Here is a 17,537-nt window from a genome sequence, read left to right on the forward strand (position 1 = left end):
ATATCAATTAACACGGGAAACTGGGCCCTCAAGGCCCCCAAAAGCCATAGAGAAACGGGGCACAATGTATTCATGTGCCTTTTCTTCTCCACTGTATTCTTCACCCTTCCTTTTTTCCGCTCTCTCATCGGTTTGCTTCTGCATAGAAGGAATGATTCATTTTATTCTGAAAACTCTTCTCGGGGTTTGAGGTACTTGCTGTTTATACAGCAGCGAAAACTTTTCGGCAATTTTTTTCTTCATACAATTTGGTAGGAGTTGGCAAGCCTCATCTGCACACCCATGCTCATATATTGAAAACATAGACTCTGTTTTGACAGGGCGGCACGTACGGAGATTTGACTATTTACTTGTATAGCGCCTTTCATACTTGGTGTACTTCAGAGTAGTTCACTGCTGATTGGCAAATTGCAAATTGATAATAATGCAAAAAAGATAAGTGAAGATTAATAGAAAAAAAAACACTGAAGGTGGCATAGAAATAGGGTGGACAAATACGGTAAAACGTGCAGATAAAATCTGTGAGCTAATTGTACTAATGATTGTGGACCAATAAAACAAATAAAAACCTGAATTACAGCAAACACAATGAATAGATCACATGAAACACTTTAACACTATGTACAGTCAATATACAACAACATACCATTAACTAGAGATGAGACCGTACCACTTTTTGTGTCCGATACTGATACCGATATCACAAACTCCAGTATCTACCAATACCGATATTAGTCCGATAAAGTCATTTTAGACCAATCATGAACTATGAAACGACATAATTGTATTCAAATTTTCTCTTTGTCTGTTCATGGTGAAGTATATGATTATTGGACTGTATCAGATTTTGCATTTTTACCTGCACCTATATCCGATCCAGTGATTTTGACCAATATCGGACCGAAACTGACCGATACCAATTCCCATCCCTAGCTGTAACCAGAGTTACAGTTTTTTTTGGTGATGTGAAAGTGATTCCTCTGTGAATTTGATGACTCTCTCCCTAGAATCATATCGCATGTAAGTGAAGACTATTCTTAACAATGACGAGCGCTATTGTGACAGAAAACCATGACAGTGTGATAGAAGTGAGCCGGCGCGAACAATATCAGTGCCGTGAGACTGAAGAGGCTGATTAACTTTATTCTTAATGTGATTTTCTTTCTGTGACATGTCAAAATGTCTTTCTTTGAAAAAGATCTTTTTCAGTGTCGTCAAATCCAAGAGCACGACCCAGAGTGCAGCATTTCTGAAGAAAAAGGAAGCTAGAATGAAAACTGTGAGCAGAGAAGTAGATATCATTAATATTAGCCATGTAGTAGCACATTTTCATACACTTTATCCACAGCATGAGCAAAGGCTTTATACTCAACTGAGTAGTAAAGTCTTTGTACCACCAACAATTGCTTAATAATAACACTATACTGTATTTCCAGAAAGGTTGGTACATTTTCTAAAAAATGCAATATATATATACACTGTATATATACATATATGTATATATATGTATACATGGTGGAATTGTGGCTGAACATCAATGCTACGCTGATGCACATGGCCACATGGGCTCAGGGGAAAATGATTGTCATATAACACAGTCAATGACATCTAAAATTGTATTATGTAACAAGAAAAGGTACAAAGAATGGTACAAAAACCAGCATGGAGCATCAATGCCCACAGCATGTGATCTGCAAGATTAACAACTAGAATCAATTTTTTTCTTTGACTCTTTGTCAAATTACAGATGACGAAGCTCTAAATCTGTGTGTCTTTGTGAAAGTAAGAAACCTCTTTCCTAAAAATGTAATAGCTTAAAGAGCAATTGCATAGGAATAATAAGAGAACATATAAAGTCACATACCGTCCGTTGTTTATATTCAAAGATGTATAAACAACGATCAATGCTTCCCACGTATTCTTTCACAGATTTTTGAGCCATCAGAAAAATAATAGAAGAAATTGTTGTTGGAAAAGACAAACAGTGGGAAATCAGCCTTTCCGTCTGTATACTTTCTATTCAAACGGCTTTAGCGGCTCAGATGTTTATCCTCCTCTCATGTTTTTGCACTTTTAGTAATAGTGAATCAGTTGCAGTAGAAACACAAAGATAGTATTATATAACCAGTAGTATGTTTCACATGAAAAGCTTAGAGGTCACGAGATGACTCAGTGTTTTTATCTGCTGCCTCCTCTTCCTCAGTTAAGTGTTTTTATCAGCTGCCTCCTCTTCCTCAGTTAAAAGAAGGTATCATGAATATTTTCTTAACCCTCCTATGTGACTTGACCTTACGGCGTGAGGTTACATTACCTTCCCATTTGTTTCTGTTGTGTTGGCTCCAAAGGTCCATTAGGGTCAACACTGAAGCAACATAATCAATGCCACAGCTGGGAGGTGATGACCAAAGAGGATATAGGCAAATATTGATGGAATATTCCCAGTCATCTTAGAAGATAAACAATTAAATCCCACTTCCACTCTTACGTCAAAACCTTCACTCGAAAGCTGCTTTGAGACATGCACTGTAATCTAGACGGTATCCTGAAATTGTCTTTGGAGGCTTAAAGGAAGAACTTTACCCACAAGCGCTTGACAGCTTTAAAAAAAGAAAATGCTGCAGTGAGCCCATGTGAGAACACAGAAGGAATAATCTCAATGAGCAAGATTTGAGTAGCAAAGTGTCCTTCGCAACCGCGTTCTCGACCCAAAAATGTTTGGGATGTTGTGAACGCATCTGACCCAGACAGTCACGCGCTGGCAAACCACACAAACTAGCCATGTTTCCGGTGTTTATGTCTGAAAACAGCTTAAGAGTCTTTGAGTGGGAGTCTGGAAAAAGGATTAAATCATTTAGATATTACACTTGTTCACTTTTCATCAACTCGTTTATGGTTTTAAGCGGTGCAGCCAGGGCCTAAGAGTAAAGACACTTTCTAAAACTTTGTTTTGCTTTAACCCATCCAACCACCGAGGTGGTCAAAGGGTGAGTTAAATCGCTGCCTCGGAGATAAAATTCAAAACCAATCAGAGCTGATCCCATTCATATCCATTATACCCTGAACTGGATCGATCGTGACAAGGTCTGCAGCTCATCGCTCTGGGGCTGTCAGCAGGGGAAGCCCTAATCTATAGCAAAATGGCTGGCCACCAGCACAGGCTGGAGGAGGAATGTATAAATGAAATATGGATGTTTATCTAGCTGGATAAGATTTATTTAGATGTGTGTGATTAAGTGTTTGATGTTACTCTCTGAACACGATGTGAGCCAGGGGTTTATCAGAGGGTGTGTGTGTGTGTGTGTGTCTGCTAATGTCTGTGCTGTGTGCGTTTGAGTTGTGTTGTCTTTTTCCCCCTCCTGTATGGCGTTTGAAAAGCTCTTTTCCCCCATATTTAAACCATGTTGCTTTGGTACCCCTGAGCTTTCAAACCCCTGGGTGGTCGATATGGCCTAGTTTTTGAATTTCCTGCTGCACACACAGATGCACGCAAACAACTGGCACAAATACAATGCACTGTCAGCCCCACTTGCACAGCACTCTGACACACACGTGGCAGCACAGACCTTGTAAGCGAATCGACGCGACGTGTGCGAAGGTGCTTTTGTTCTTTGCTTTTTCCGCTACAGAGAGGACAAGAAAACGTTGAGGGCCTACGAGAGGATGAAGGAAGGGAGGAGGTGGGGGAAGTGGAGAATGAGAAGAAAGGAAGAGAAGAAGGGCTGTAAGTATACTGTGTCACAGTATATGGAGCTGAGCCAAGACACATGCTGTGAATAATCTGTGGTGATTTTTTGCTGAGCCAGTTGTTGTAGCATTAAAAATACAATGCCAAATATGCCTGAGTGTCTGGCTTCCCTTAATGATGACAGCTTAGGGGATGGATAATTAAGACGGAGGGATGAGCAGTTTGCCTCTATATATTTTATTAGTTTTCCAAATGGCTTTTATTAAATGTTAATATACAGGAAATTGACACAATTGACACGGATATTGGTGCCAAATAAAACAGCACATGCTGTCTTCTATGTAGAGCAGAGGGAGGTGGTGTTTGGAATGTAAGAAGACTCATGAAACATGTGACATTCAGAACGCAAGTTCACGTAATCTCGCGAGTGAATTTTTCAAAAACATATCGCAGTCTCCAAGGTCGGCAAATGATTTATACAAACAGCAAAGCCCATGCAAAATCCCAGCCTAGGTGAGCCTGCAAATGGAACACAGACAAAGAGTTTCCTCTTATTATTTAGAGGAATCATGAAAGGGAATACAGATGGACAGATGGATATAATAGTGGGTGCACAGGAATAAAATTCATCACCTTGAAATCCATGGATATAGCTAAATCTACTGAAGTGTTGAGTCCCCGAGCGTCTTAAATAAACGGATCTGAAGCCAATGTAGCTTTTCCAAAGTGAAGTATGAAACTTTAAATCCGGGGGTTTTAGAATATGCACTTCTGACCTTTCATATGACTTCCGATGTCCACCCTTTCAAGGACAAATGAAAACGATCCGATTGATTGACTAATTATCCAAATGACCAGTTGACTCATTGATTCACATTGTAGTGGAGTGTCTTGTAACACTGATGTCTGCCTTTGTGAGTAGTTTCATATGGTTAACACTGGATTACAGACGAACCCTCCGAGAGTTGTACTCATGCCTACAGTGCGAAAACAGATCGATAATCCAGGATTTGCACAAGGGTGGACATGAAACAAAAATACAACAATAACAAAACACCAAAATGAGCCCATATAAATATACACACAGATACACAGAATTACACAAGCACAAAGCTGAGACACACAGCCTCAAAACACTCACACATATTTCATCCCACATGCTCTGTAAATAGAGAGCAGGATGTTGCAGACATTTGGGTGCATGAACAAACAAGCAGGGAAGGAGGCATGAATATGAGAGAGTGAGAGAAAGGAAAGGAGAGTAAGGGGGTAGGTGGACTGATGAAGTGGTGACTCAGGAATGAGATATGAAAAGATTCAGCCCCACAATCCATCTCCTCTTCTGCTTCTTGTCTCCTGTCTCCCTTACTATGGGGAGGAAAGTTAGTATGAGACAGACATGGATCTCACCCTGAACTCTGCCCTTTTTCTGCTCACTCTATCCATATCGTGTCGTCTTTCTCTCCTGCTTTTCTACCTCTTTTTCTCTTCTCCTCCATGCGGGAGGACAGGGAAGTCTGCCTGCCACTGTCATCTTGTGAGTACCACCAGTGACCAAGTAGTCAAGATTGCAGTTAATAAAAGAGTGACTATTAGAGAGATAGGACACAACCCTCCTCACGCCAAACATAATCGCTTTGAAAGCAAATATTACTTTTACACTTTTATTTTATTTCGTGGTAACAATGTTAGAGTCTTGCAACAGTGACCAGTCCTGATCAGTGACCATTCAGATATATACAAATATGCTTCTTGCCTCTGGCTGTGGAATGTAGTGTCTTCCAGTCAAACCCAGAGGGGAAAAGAAGTTTATGATGTTCCTTGAGGTTCATTTTTCTATGAAAATGTCGGATGGGTTTTTAATTGGGGTCTCCTCAGAGGTTCAGCTCTTTAAAACCTATGGATGGAAATCTGACATAGTGTGCAGTGTCTGACATGCAGTTAAGAGCGACTACTAATGATTGTTGTTGTAATCTATTAATAGGGTTGATCATTTTTCGGTTCATCGGTTAGTTGTTTGTTCCATAAAATGTCAGGGAATGACAATAAACGTTGATCAGTGTTTCCCAAACCTCAACATTCCGATTAATTGATTTTTAATACATTGATATTCTAAAATATTAAAATATTAGATGTTTAATTGCGGCCCTACATGTAATTGCCAGGCTTCCTTTTTAGTTTTCTCTGCTAATATTTAATATAAATATGAGTATATATATACATACATATATACTTACATGTTTGGACTTTAGAACAATATTTTTGCAATATGATTTTCTTCACGAGCCATAAGTCAAAGTTCATTATGTTTATGCATTGTGCAAATCCCACTCTCAGCTATAATGTCTCTGAATGTTTTGCAGTTTAACAAATGTTTCACATTTTGTACTGATTAAGACGTTTGACTTCACAAATAACAGTTTTCTTTAACTTTTAAATGCAAAAACACCTTATAATTATTTGGCATTTATTATGTTAATTAGCATGATCAAATGATTTGAACTTTTTACAATAACCTTTCTGGCCTTTTTGGCAACTATGTATGTATTACATTGTGCCTTGATTGATTATTGCATTCCCTGTGGGAAGGAGAAAAACATCCTTAGTTATTCAGAATAGCAAGAAATTGCATATTAATCTGTGGATGATAAATAGTGCAAGTGCTGCTGCAACACCCAGAATATCCCTCCACTACCTGAGGTGGGTGACCATGAGCCAACATGTACCACATTGAATATAAGAGACTTTTTTTTTTTCAAAGAAATCAAAATATTCTCTATTGGTGTTAGTCTGTATAACCTTTCTCTCTGTTGCTTTGTGGAGTGAGTGTGTGTGTGTGTTTGTGTGTGTAGTTAAAGTCGTTTTTGTTGTTGTTGTTGTTTTTTTCCTTTTCTGACCAGTTATCCTCATAGGGACCAAAGCCTGGTCCTCATGAGGCAGAGTGTTATTTATGCTGCTCTGGTTAAAGCTGTGAACTGTAATTAGTTCCAGGTTTTAGGTTAGGCTGTCTCAAATTAATGCAGTGTCCTATCAAGAACAGATGCACAAACACGTGTGTGTGTGTGTGTGTGTGTGTGTGTGTTTTCCAGAGGTGGGGGACTCCAATTTGACATAATTCACAAATTTGAGGACTTGACACTTGCTTGACTAACGGTGGTTAAAGGCTTGAGTGAGAATTGAGTAAAATGACTCGAAATGACTTGACTTGTGGAACGTTTACCTGGCAACCGAGCAACACCAGCACCACAAAATTCCACTGGGCACTTCAAATGCCACAAAGGAAGGTAAGACAGGAAGTCAGTTGGTTGTCATTTTAATCTAACCCTATAGTTAAAGGCAGGGTGGGAGATCATTTTTACTGTATTGTTTAAAATCCTCTTCACAACCCGATCACCTGTCACAAAAATGAATAATGTCAGTCAGCTGTGGAACGGACAGGCCTGTAAAAAAAACACCATCCAATAATACTTAACAGCCTGAACAAATGAATTGGATTGAGATGCATCAATCAAACTGCCTTCTGCCCCCCCATGCACATACACCTCTTCTTACACTAATCGCGCATGCTCAGAAGACAACACCAGAGCTTATGTTAGCTTGCTAAATCCAACAAGACAGTTGCAGCAACGTTATGGTGGAAAGGTGCCAACAACAGGTGTCGGTCGTAAGTGAAAGACAGTTTTTAAGAAAGCTACTGCCAAGAAGAAGGCTGATGCAGAGCGATCCAAGACCAGAGTGAACATCTGTGATGCATTTGAACAGTGGCAACAACTGAAAGGGCTGAAAAGTGATGACTTACTGGACCGAACTTTATGTCTTTGTGAACTTTTTAGAGACTTTGTTGTTTTTCATCATGACATTGTATCACAAGTATCCTAAAAAGTAGGCGCAAGGTACCGAAAAGTGCAGAAAGTTACTGCTGCTTGTGAATCCGTGTTTGTTGCGCGTTCCTGTGCTCTTGGGGCATAGTAGACCTGAAAAAATTATTGGATTAATCGAGTACTAAATTAATCATAAACTATTTTGACAATCGATTAATAGAGTTGAAACTTTTTTCATGAAAATAAGATTTCTGTTTGTTTTAGCTTCTTAAATGGGGTGGAGTGGCTCAGTGGTTAAGACCGGTACCCTAAGTGCGAAAAACATCATGGTCGCAATGGTCGCAAGTACGATTCCACCCCTCGCTGACTGTACTCAATTCCATTGTAAGTCGCTTTGGATAAAAGCGTCTGCTAAATGACATGTAATGTAATGTAAATGTGAACATTTTCTGGGTTCTTTGCTCCATAAAACAAAGAAATAATTAAAAATGGAATCATTTTGGTTTGTGGACAAAACAAGACATTCGAGAACATCATCATTTCCACATTTCACTAACACCGATCAACATTTTTGTACATTTTCTGTCATATTATGGACCGTGTAAATAATCGGCAGATTAATGGATTATGAAAATAGTTGTTAGTTGCAGCTTGACGGCGTCGCTTCAGAGGGAAGTCTGAAGAAAGGGGCTTGGACTTTTGAATTGAAAATGTAGCCTGCTTCAACTGTTTTTCCAGTATCTCCAACCCTACCTTTAACGTCTTGGTGGGTCAAAAGCTAGTTATGATTAAAGTGCAAAAATCTTTTCTTTATCTAATCTTTACATTTTATACTCTGAAGTTTTATTTATTTTCATTTTAGTGATGTTAATGTAACTGAACTGTTGGCAAAGTTAATAACAGAACGTCAATAAACGGGACAGACATGAGTTAGCCAGTTCAGGTAGCCACCGCCGCTTCCCACTCAAACTTTTATTATCAGCGTAGAACAAGAACAGCGGAAGTCCGCCAACCACAACAACATTACGTCATTTCAGAGAGATACGTCTTGTGCCTTTTTTTTTTTTTAAACAATTCAGTTGTCTGGGACCATAAAACAGTCCTATAATAGTAATACAGTGTTTCAAAATGACTGTCTTTAAAACAAAACCTCAACAAAAAAACATTTAAATGTGAAATATCTGGGAAATCGTCTTCATCTTCTGTATTCATAAGACCTGACTTGTAACGTGCTTGAGATTTGCGATTATGTGTGACTTGATACTCTCAGGTGAGATACTTGGTGTCGTAAGTGGTTTGTGTTTCATATCTTGACCTAGTTGAATAACTTTTAAGTGCTGTGGTTTTTCTAATTCAATCCTCTGGATCCGTCTCTACTGCACATCTGTTCTCTCTCTCTCCGTCTCTCTCTCTCTCTCCGTCTCTCTCTCAGTATCTCTCTCTCTCCGTCTCTCTCTCTCCCTCTCCCCCATCCGGAGCTTATCTCGGTGCGCATCGTCAGCATCAGTTTGAAGTCAAATCTGACAGCCGCTGCCTTGCCCGCTTCTTTTTCCGCCTCCTTCACTCTGCGGTGGTCATCCCGTCTCATTTAAGAGGTATCGCCCCACATTAGTGAGCTAAACGTGTGTAATTATTGATGTACTTTCTGTGTGTGTGTGTGGGGGGAGTGGAGTGAGCGTGGGGCTGACCTCGATTGCCGCCTGTCAGCGTGTGTGTGTGTGTGTGTGTTTGTGTGTGAGCGTCTGTGGACTATAACGTGCTTTCTGTGTCTCTGAGTGTGTGTGTGTTCTCATCCTCTTACCCTTTTCGCAGTTCAGTTCAGGCGGGACTGTGGGAGCTGGCTTCAACTTGGGCTGAAGAAAGACAAGGGAAACTCCTCGGGATTCTCCGTACACCGAGCTCTCATCCGGACATTGTGGTGAGCACTTTTTTTTGCCTAAATTGTTGCTCGATTTCTATCTTTTTTTCCTTTTCTTTTTTTTTTACCCTCCACCAATTTGGTGGACATTTGTGTCTACTCTTAAATGATCACCATCAAAGAATCTTTTATTTTTTATTAAATGAATTGCACATGTGTGATATGTGAGCTGCAGAAAGACATTTTATCATTTCCTTCACCCCGCGGCTGGGAAGTTGTAGCTTATTATGCATGGGAATTAAACGTGGCCAATTGCGACAACTGTACCAACCTGTATTCCTCTCACTGTGGGGTGGAGATAGTAAAATACAGCCGGTCTGGGTGAAGGAGGCGGGGTGAGGTGAGGGAGTGAGGATGGTGAGAAGAAAGGAACATTTTAGGGATCCCTCAGGGAAGCTTCTCTCCTTTTATGAGAGCTTTTATTAGTCTTTTATTTCTCTACAATGATGACATTGTCTGATACTCGCTCTAAAGCCTCTAGTTAATATGCTATTATTGTCAATGCCATTACTCCATATTAGAGGTTTTATGTAGATTGTGACAGCCCTACAGTATTGCTGGCTATGCTGTAGGCAGAAATCTATGGGGCCATTTGCTGCTTTTATTGTCCTGTTTATCAATTAAGGCTGTCTATAATGGAGATATCACACTTCCTCTAAGATAAAACATTACTCTCCCACACACCATCCGTTAGCATCTCACCTCCTACATAGCCACACTTGCTGTCCACAGCCGATTATCTGGTTATGTGCCACCATTTGCACTAATAGCAAGTCCCTACTTAATGCAATGACAACTCGATCTGTCAGCTCATGCACAGCGGAGGGGCCGCTTAAAGGCGCATATAAGCGGTGTCGTCCAGGCCAGACTGAGGGGCCGTAAAGACACAAAGGGCATGACAAAGTGCCAGTGGAGGATGTCAGAGCAGTTTGCTGATGTGTTTTATTATCCATGTACAGTATAGTTGGCCGTCATTGTGAAGCATGTACTAAGAAATGTGTGTGTGTGTGTGTGTGTGCTCAGTCAAGTGTATGCAGTGAAAGAGGGACACACACAGAGAGAGAGAGAGAGAGAGAGCTTATGCTAACTCAAAGTATTGGAGGAAAAGGAAAACCCATGTAAGCAGTTTCTCTTTTCGGATATATATTTATATATTGAGCTGTCTGGGCCGTCACTGAGACACTGTAGGTTCTTCTGGATGTCACCAGCTTGCCACCAGCAGGAGATTTATATGAAAGAGGGCCCCACGCTTATTTTAACTTAACTATACAGTTGCAAGAAAAACAAGGGCAGGGCTAAGAGGACCGAGCAAACAAAACCCCACACTTGAACACAAATGAGACCATCTTATATGACAAGAGAGGGGGAAATTGTCAGACAGGCTTTGTTGTGCCAGATAATGCCGTGGACCAAAAGCTGTTGTGAAATCATTTGAGCTGCGGCTATTTAATTTTTCCATGTTTCTATAGCTACAGTCAAGGTAAAAGTAATAAGTTATCAAAGGGAAATTTGTTTCATTGGGAGAGTGTCCACATCATCCCTTCTCAATTTGGCTCCCGTACTCTCCTCAGATGAGTCTCACGCTGGGGAATCACACATATGTTCCAGGAGAGAATTTGAACCTCGTTGTAGACGTGGCTCGACAATCATGCGACGAACCAATCATTTAGCCTCAGCAACCCCCATCAGTTTGTATTCTCAGATGATGTCATGTCGCTGAAAGCTGGTGAAAGTGACGGCGGTGAGAGTGTGGGTTTGAGGTTGTGTGACTGCAGCTCTTCCTAATGACGCTTATAATACTGATCAACTGAGCATCGCTGATACTGGTTATAAAGTTGCGGGGTAATCGCATAGTAATAACTGCTGGTACAGTGAAGACTGGAATAAGATGAAAAGGACTTGATTTCCCAGAATGCTCTTCAGTCTAAGAGCCGTGTGAGTTAATGAATGTTGGAGCAGAGGCAAATACCAGTTTAAGTGCGCTTGTAAGAAACAGACAAGCTGAGTATCACTTGACAACATGAAAGAATGGTTGTACTCAGTGTTGTTGAAGTGGAGAGCTGGCAACATGATTGCATTTTTAAGAACATGACAGTCTATGCAGAATGGTAGCGGCATACAAAGCCAGTCCTGCTTCTTTTTTTTTCATGTGACAGATTGTGTGTGTGTGTGTGTGTTTTCTCTTTCATCCTGTTGTCGTTTGTTCTCACAGATGCAGTTACCAAATCATATATAATAGGCACATAGACGCTGAAATGCACTTACGCACATTATCTCATTTTTAACATGGACAAATATGGCAATCAAAGCTACGTTCTCCAAAAATACCTTGATGACGCCCTGCAGTCACACTTGCCTTCACACCTTATTGTGCACACCATCATTTTTAAAGATTTTCTTTTCCCCCACCATTATTAGACAGGACAATAGGTGTGTGTGTGTGTGTGTGTGTGTGTGTGTGTGTGTGGTGGGGGGACATGCAGCAAAGGACTGCAGGTGGAATCGAACCTGGGTCGCTGCAGGGGATCTTGGCCCACAATTTCTACTGTACAGTACATGGCTTTGGTTTTAAACAATAGTGGACACACACACACACACACAGGCACAGATATGTGGATATATTCAGAGTTCTAGCAGGGACAACCCCAGAGTGCAGGCACCAAACCAAAGAGCTGGTGATAACGAGGTTGAAGTTAGTTAGGATTTTAGCTGAGCCGCAACCTCCTAACACCCTTTCTAAAACTGATTCATCCCAAAATGACATGTTTTTCCAAGAGAGGGAGATGAAAACACTCTCTCTTTCCTGCACTCTCTCTCTCTCTTTCTCTGTCTCCCTCCCTCCCTCCCTTCCTCCCTCCCTTCTTCTCTTGCCAAATACAGTGGAGGCCCCCCTCACTCCCCCTCACCAATACTCTCATACTCTCACACACTATCTGTTTCACACCCCGCTCCTCCCTCCCATTCTCTCACATCTCTCTCCTCTCTCCTCCCTTGGCACCTCGATGTGTTTCTCTTTAATTGAGATGCATTTCAATGTGGTGCAAATTAGCTTTCTACAGCTCCAGTCTCAACTTGCAACCTGTGCGTGTGTGTTCATGGATGTATATATGTGTGCATGTGTAATCTTTATTTGTGCGTGTGTGTGAGAGAGAGAGTGAGAGAGAGAAAAGAATCCCCACAGTTGAAAGTGAAGGCGCTACCTTCCTGTTCATGTCTCCAACGCATCTTCTGATGCCTCCACTCTTCCACAAACTTACATTTTTAGTACAGCGTTAATATATTGCACTGGTTTGGACTTCTTTTGTTTGTGTCTCTTGGCAGGAAGAATTTACTTGGCCCTCTTCTTTGGACTCAAATTCTGATCCGTGCCTCTTGAGAGATGACAGTTATGTGGCAGCTCATTAGGGACAGAAATCAGGAGGGTAAGGGGGTGGCTTTTATAAAGACACGAATCAGTTATGCACTGCTTGTCTCTCAGCTGATCTATTTCTGTATTGTTTTGATTAAGGAAAAAACTGCCTGGTAAGTTTCTGTACTCTGTGCAGGGTGAGTGTAATGTGCAGGGTTGCTAACAGATAATTTCTATTAACGTGTTCTTTTGAGGAAACCAAGCAAATTGCCAATTATTTATAATAATGGTATCGTCAAATTAGTAGTGTAGAGTAGTGGTTTCCAACCTTCAAACTTTTTTGAAGAGTTTGAAGAATTAAATTCAGGGGTTACAAAGTGATTAAGGAGACAGGAAACATTAGGTAAAAGTTGACACTAACTTTTTACACCGTACACTATCAGGGTTCAGTATGCTCTACCTTGAATGTTACATTTCATTTCTTGGTGGAAATCAATTCCTAAAATAAAAACAAGTATGGCTAAAAAAAAAACCAAAACAAGTTGTTGCAACAAAAACTACAACACTGAGAGTGCAAACCTCCACCAAGGCTGCTCAGTTTCCCAGAGTATCAATACAATCAAGTGGTAAGCCATATCTGGATCACCACCACAATCTAATTGTTTCTTCCTGTGGCCATAACCTACATCCACAGAAAATATGATCAAAATCCATTCTCTATAAGACAAACAGACAAACATGACCACAAACATAACCTCCCTGGAGAAGGTAATAAGATTTATCAAGAAGAGTGAACTTTCTTAAAGCAGTGGTGTGCTCTGTGTATGAATGTGTGTGCCAGCATCATGTGACTGTGAGCATGGCATGGTTCACTTTCCCGGTTCTTACCCGGCCTGTACGTATGCATGTGCGCATGAGGACTGAGGAGTCGTTAGAGAGAGTGATGCTGACAGTGGGGTGACCTTGGGGCTCCCAGTCTTCCTCCTGTCGATGAAGGGGATGACTTAGTGCCTCCCTATCCACCCATGATGGCTCATTTATTATCATTAGGCACACAGTCAAAAGATGCTGCTCAGGCCCTCAAGACAGAGTGGTACGTCTTGTGTATGTGAGCATGTGCCACTGAGAGTGAGAGACAACAGGACAGAGCCAGAAAGGGAATTCTTATCTCTGACACTAAGTGCAACATATGTGTCTGTCAACCTTTGTTTGTCCCAGGTACGTCCGCTCGCGCGCTAACTTCTGAACGTGTGTTTTCCATATCTCGGCGAGCAGATGCGTAGCCCGTCAGTCCGCGTCTGCCCGTGAGACGGGCCCCTCTGTCTGCTTACCGCGCAGGCATCAATCACGGGTCATGCCACAACCCTAACCTTAGCTCACTCACAGCCTGCCGGTGAGCAACATCAGTGGTATACGGCTACATCTGTGCTATCGTTTCTCAGTGTGATGGATGGAGACTTCTGCGGGCCAGTCAATACCCAATCTGAGCCTCACTGTCCTGATTTAAGATACAGCAGCACCCAGGTGACACACTCAGGCGCACGCCACTTTAATCACTCTCAGCATCAACTCTACACTGCCAAGATTGGTGTGTGTGTCTGTGTGTGGTGGGAGGGGGTTCTATTAGTATCAGTCAAGCTCTGCTGTAATCACACAGCAATCGGCAATTGCCTGCACTTGTGGCAGAGTTAACATTTCTATAGAATTTAAAGGCAGTGACATAAATATAATTTATGAGGGAGGTTTTACACTACGTGAAGCTGGAGTAGGAGCAGAAAAGCACACATAAAGATGGAGCGACTGGGTTACATTATTTTAGTATTACCCCAAGAACCTTGTCTAAACCTCATTCAGAAGCACCATCTCCTAAATATATATATGTGTACTCTGTATTTTTTTGGAATGCCAAATGTGTTTTGGAAGCATAATTGCTCTGTGGATTAATGTCAGCAGTAACAGTGTGCTGTGTGTCGTCCTTAATCTGCTCGGGCTGAACAATTAATTGCTTTCAAATTGAAATCCCAATTTGAAACAATGCAATGACATAGGGTTTGTGCTTTATTGTCAATGGCTTTCAGTAATTCAGTGCACGCTCCGTCATGTTTAAAAACAATTACAGAGTGAACGTGGAACCTTACGTTGACTTTAAAGTTGTCGCAGAGCAAGCGAGCCACTTTCTCTCTGCAATGATAAGAGATTGTCTGCTGTAGTGTAACATTTAGGTGAAATATTGAGAAATCCAATGCGACGTTTTTATAATTTTCAGTCAATTTCCGTTTGTCAAAACATACTGTGTGCACAACCATTAAAATATTACTCATGCCTTTCTTGGCAGGAGCAGATGTTAAAGGGAAAATAAAGAAGGAACTTTGATAGTGAACATTTACTCGTTTCATATCAATGTGAAATAGTTAGTATGTAGTTTAAAAAAAACAAGAAAAAACTCAAAGGACAAGGCCTTTACTTTTATAAAAAAAAACTGCATCTGCTCATTTCGATTTATTTATGAACACCGTTTTCAAGAGACATGGTCACAAATAACCACAATCGCCAAATTTACTGGACAGACCATGTCAACAACCTTATGCAAAGAAGGAAGTGCAATTCCAATCAGCAATATATCACCAGGGTGGGCAGCCGAAAATCAGCATCCTCCGCGTGTGTGTGTATGGTCGCCTCGCTGTCTGACTTTATGAGTGTATCATGCAGCAGGATACGCTGTGATACGTGCGGTAATCAATGCAAGATTGTGTTTGTACGGGCGAGCGGCTGGATATCAAGTACTTCATCGGAGAGTAATCTGTTTGCACTGGTTCAAATTGTTCTCTCTTGGCATGTCATCATTCACATACGTGCACACACACTTACTTGTATGCACACACGTAAACACACACATATATATCCACAACCCCTCCCCTCCAGCCCCTTCCAGTTTGGCTGTTAGTCTAATTTATGAGGTGCCGTTAATTTGGCCTAAACGCTCGTTGCGAGACCTCCCTCCTCTCTCATCCCTTCATCTCTGCATCCCTCCCTCTCTTCCTCCCTCTCATCAGTCACTCAGCAGAGTAAATCAGAGGGGTGGTATTGCACAGCAGGCAATACATAGACTGGACACCTTGACTAATATACCACTGTCCTTCTCCCTCCCCTCCTCTCTCTGTCTATCCAACTCTCTCCATCCCTCCTTCTCTTCATCTTTCTTGCGCGACACTAAATCAAATTTGGCCCTCTCCTCTCCTCTCCTCTCCTCTCCTCTCCTCTTTTTACATTTGCCTCCTCCTCATTTCTGTCTACAATTCTGTCACCTCTCCTGTGCTTTCTCAGTGCACTTCCCTCCACCCACCGTCTCCACACTTCTGTCCTCTACCCTTCTTCCGTTACTGTTCCGTCTTTACTCCCTTACCTTGCCTTGCACCTCGTTGCCGCCGCCCCCCCGTTTCTCTGTTCTCATGGTAGGTGTAAATTTAGCACAGGAAGCATGAGGGAATGCTTTTTGTGTGTGTGTGTGTGTGAGAAAGAGAACTCTACATGAAAGCCTCTCTGAGTCCCCGCACAGCGCTCAGATGGGGCTGATTAAAAGCCTAAAGCCTTGGTTTTCATCCACATTTAGGATTCACGTAAAGTCACGTTCACGCACTCATGCAGTCACACATTAACACATGCACGCACACACGTCCCATTATCTTCCTCTTCTTTTCTCACTTTCGCTCCCCACCTGTATTGTCATCTTTTTCTCTCTTTCTCCGTCTCGCTCTCGAACACAAACACACACTTAAGTGACTGGTTGAAGGTGATTCTTTGAGAAACACTGGAAGTGAACAAAAACAACATCAGGCATCTGAGACTCCCTCATCACTTTACACCACATTGCTCTCTCTAATTCCATACATGGCGCACACATGGGAATAACCCTGTGCTGTACTCACTGTGCTGAACTACCCAGTACACCAATACATCACTGTCCATCTTTCCAGCTCCGTCTCCCACTGTCTCTTCTCCATCTCACCCCTCGTCCCATTCATCCTGGGGTTTTATGTCTATTTATTTTCCTTTTTTCTTCTTCCTCTTTCTCATCTCTCAAAACGTCACTCTCTTACACGCACTCATCTATCGGGCCCATCTTTGTCCCTTTCCCCCCCCTCCTTTCTACATTGTTCAAACTCCCAGAGCACAGAGGGCCTACTTTTCAATAAATGTGACAACACATAGCCTCCTCTTCCTTCTCCTTCTTACACTCCTTTTTACTTCTGCACACTTTCATACTATCCCTACTTCATTCCAAACCACATTACCACCACATACGGCATCACACTGTTAAATATAAATAATATGATATAGAATATATAAATAATCTATCATTTCTGGGGAATTAGGTTGTACTTAAATTATTGATTAAGAAACCAAACACATTTAACATGTGAACATCTAAGCGGAAGTGTAACTCGTCGTTACACCGACTTCACCGAAATTTACTTCTGCAGTAAATACCTTTACGTGACATTGTTTGAGCTCAGGAGCATAAATCAAGAGCTTTCAGCTCCTGGCGGCATAGTCAGGTAAGCGCCGAATGATAAATTATTATTATATAAACCCCTGATCCTGACTTGATTGTTAGGGGTCACTGGACGTGTGCTATATATTATGATAATAAACGGGGGGGTGGGGGGTGAGACGCTTTTGTTTCACGACTCTGCCAGCAAGCGTGGCTCAAAAACTTTTAACTTAAATAATCATATTCTTCAGTGACAGACATGGAACTCACAA

General features: G+C 41.5%; 1 protein-coding gene across 4 annotated transcripts in view; it reads left to right on the forward strand.

The window, feature by feature from the left end:
* Positions 1–8,990: 8,990 nt before the first annotated feature.
* Positions 8,991–17,537, forward strand: part of LOC122770479 (receptor-type tyrosine-protein phosphatase delta-like) — a 105,665-nt gene continuing 97,118 nt past the window's right edge. For 3 of the 4 annotated variants that reach the window (XM_044027355.1, XM_044027352.1, XM_044027356.1), the window contains exons 1-2: positions 8,991–9,101; positions 9,319–9,424. The gene's annotated coding sequence lies outside the window, so the exon portion shown is untranslated. Of the gene's footprint in view, positions 9,129–9,318; positions 9,425–17,537 lie in introns of all 4 variants that reach the window. The other variant, XM_044027353.1, reaches the window with a different exon arrangement.

Source organism: Solea senegalensis, linkage group LG6 (assembly GCF_019176455.1).
Source record: "Solea senegalensis isolate Sse05_10M linkage group LG6, IFAPA_SoseM_1, whole genome shotgun sequence".
Classification (NCBI taxonomy): domain Eukaryota; kingdom Metazoa; phylum Chordata; class Actinopteri; order Pleuronectiformes; family Soleidae; genus Solea; species Solea senegalensis.